We start from the raw sequence: 2500 nt of genomic DNA, 5'->3' as shown, positions 1-2500 counted from the left end.
ATCTCGTCTGATCTCGGAAGCTAAGCAGAGTCGAGCCTGGTTAGTACTTGGATGGGAGACTGCCTGGGAATACCAGGTGTTGTAGGCTTTTGCATTGTTGTATCTGGATGGGTCGCTTTTTACACTTCGACTCATCCAGTTAGTGCACCTGCCAATTTCACGTCGATATGGTGTACTGCATTGGGATCAATATTTTTTGTAAAATAATGTTTGATGCCACTCTTTCGGGGCTAAACCAGGAGCTCAGAATAAACGTTTTCACGAGCGATGACCTCCAGGAGTATAGTTGAATGTTGATTGTTTTATACATATGAGTGTTCGACAGGTCTCTGCAAGCACGGCCTACGACCATATCACCCTGAATGCGCCTGATCTCGTCTGATCTCAGAAGCTAAGCATGTTCGAGCCTGGTTAGTACTTGGATGGGAGACTGCCTGGGAATACCAGGTGTTGTAGGCTTTTGCATTGTTGTATCTGGATGGGTCGCTTTTTACACTTCGACTCATCCAGTTAGTGCACCTGCCAATTTCACGTCGATATGGTGTACTGCATTGGGATCAATATTTTTTGTAAAATACTGTTTGATGCCACTCTTTCGGGTCTCAACCAGGAGCTCAGAAACAGGTCCCTGCAGAGTGGGCTGGTAGGACAAGTCTCTGCGCTGTCTATTACTGATTTTATACACCCAACAGCACGAGATTTCACTTCGTTAAAGTATTGAAAGGGGACGGACGGACGGACACGTTAATCTATTACAGGCTGGTACACTCAGTTTACAACTTCGTTTCTACCAGTATAAAGGTTTTTTGAGCGATGACCTCCAGAAGTATAGTTGAATGTTGATTGTTTAATACATCTGAATGTGCAACAGGTCTTTCCAAGCATGGCCTACGACCATCTCACCCTGAATGCGCCCGATCTCGTCTGATCTCGGAAGCTAAGCAGAGTAGAGCCTAGTTAGTACTTGGATGGGAGACTGCCTGGGAATACCAGGTGTTGTAGGCTTTCGCATTGTTGTATCTGGATGGGTCGCTTTTTACACTTCGACTCATCCAGTTAGTGCACCTGCCAATTTCACGTCGATATGGTGTACTACATTGGGATCAATATTTTTTGTAAAATACTGTTTGATGCCACTCTTTCGGGGCGAAACCAGGAGCTCAGAATAAACGTTTTCACGAGCGATGACCTCCAGGAATATAGTTGAATGTTGATTGTCTTATACATATGAGTGTTCGACAGGTCTCTGCAAGCACGGCCTACGACCATATAACCCTGAATGCGCCCGATCTCGTCTGATCTCGGAAGCTAAGCATGTTCGAGCCTGGTTAGTACTTGGATGGGAGACTGCCTGGGAATACCAGGTGTTGTAGGCTTTTGCATTGTTGTATCTGGATGGGTCGCTTTTTACACTTCGACTCATCCAGTGAGTACACCTGCCAATTTCACGTCGATATGGTGTACTGCATTGGGATCAATATTTTTTGAAATATAATGTTTGATGCCACACTTTCGGGGCTCAACCAGGAGCTCAGAAACAGGTCCCTGCAGAGTGGGCTGGTAGGACAAGTCTCTGCGCTGTCTATTACTGATTTTATACACCCAACAGCACGAGATTTCACTTCGTTAAAGTATTGAAAGGGAACGGACGGACGGACGGACACATTAATCTATTGCAGGCTGGTACACTCAGTTTACAACTTCGTTTCTACCATTATAAAGGTTTTTTGAGCTATGACCTCCAGAACTATAGTTGAATGTTGATTGTTTAATACATCTGAATGTGCGACAGTTCTTTCCAAGCATAGCCTACGACCATCTCACCCTGAATGCGCCCGATCTCGTCTGATCTCGGAAGCTAAGCAGAGTCGAGCCTGGTTAGTACTTGGATGGGAGACTGCCTGGGAATACCAGGTGTTGTAGGCTTTTGCATTGTTGTATCTGGATGGGTCGCTTTTTACACTTCGACTCATCCAGTTAATGCACCTGCCAATTTCACGTCGATATGGTGTACTGCATTGGGATCAATATTTTTTGTAAAATACTGTTTGATGCCACTCTTTCGGGGCTAAACCAGGAGCTCAGAATAAACGTTTTCACAAGCGATGACCTCCAGGAGTATAGTTGAATGTTGATTGTTTTATACATATGAGTGTTCGACAGGTCTTTCCAAGCATGGCCTACCACCATCTCCCCCTGAATGCGCCCGATCTCGTCTGATCTCGGAAGCTAAGCAGAGCCGAGCCTGGTTAGTACTTGGATGGGAAACAGCCTGGGAATACCAGGTGTTGTAGGCTTTTGCATTGTTGTATCTGGATGGGTCGCTTTTTACACTTCGACTCATCCAGTTAGTGCACCTGCCAATTTCACGTCGATATGGTGTACTGCATTGGGATCAATATTTTTTGTAAAATACTGTTTGATGCCACTCTTTCGGGGCTCAACCAGGAGCTCAGAAACAGGTCCCTGCAGAGTGGGCTGGTAGGACAAGTCTCTGCGC

At 45.6% G+C, this 2500-nt stretch overlaps 5 non-coding genes and 1 pseudogene across 5 annotated transcripts in view; all 6 read left to right on the top strand.

Annotated features, from left to right (window-relative positions):
* Nucleotides 1-88, top strand: part of LOC142926197 (5S ribosomal RNA) — a 119-nt gene extending 31 nt beyond the window's left edge. Inside the window, exon 1 of the ribosomal RNA XR_012943122.1 lies at nt 1-88. This exon is cut by the window's left edge and continues 31 nt beyond it. This is a non-coding gene — a ribosomal RNA (5S ribosomal RNA).
* Nucleotides 89-340: 252 nt separating this feature from the next.
* Nucleotides 341-459, top strand: LOC142926759 (5S ribosomal RNA). The gene has a single exon (XR_012943683.1). It is a non-coding gene; the product is annotated as a 5S ribosomal RNA (ribosomal RNA).
* A 427-nt stretch (nt 460-886) lies between these two features.
* LOC142927025 (5S ribosomal RNA) lies at nt 887-1005 on the top strand. The gene has a single exon (XR_012943949.1). It is a non-coding gene; the product is annotated as a 5S ribosomal RNA (ribosomal RNA).
* Nucleotides 1006-1257: 252 nt separating this feature from the next.
* Nucleotides 1258-1376, top strand: LOC142927750 (5S ribosomal RNA). The gene has a single exon (XR_012944674.1). It is a non-coding gene; the product is annotated as a 5S ribosomal RNA (ribosomal RNA).
* Nucleotides 1377-1807: 431 nt separating this feature from the next.
* LOC142926196 (5S ribosomal RNA) lies at nt 1808-1926 on the top strand. The gene has a single exon (XR_012943121.1). It is a non-coding gene; the product is annotated as a 5S ribosomal RNA (ribosomal RNA).
* A 252-nt stretch (nt 1927-2178) lies between these two features.
* On the top strand, nt 2179-2297 carry LOC142928314 (5S ribosomal RNA; annotated as a pseudogene).
* Nucleotides 2298-2500: the final 203 nt, after the last annotated feature.

Source organism: Petromyzon marinus, chromosome 23, assembly GCF_048934315.1.
Source record: "Petromyzon marinus isolate PM22_M1 ecotype Great Lakes invasive population chromosome 23, UKy_Petmar_22M1.pri1.0, whole genome shotgun sequence".
Lineage (NCBI taxonomy): Eukaryota > Metazoa > Chordata > Hyperoartia > Petromyzontiformes > Petromyzontidae > Petromyzon > Petromyzon marinus.
Note: the sequence above shows the minus strand (reverse complement) of the source record. Positions and strands in the feature narration are given on the sequence as shown.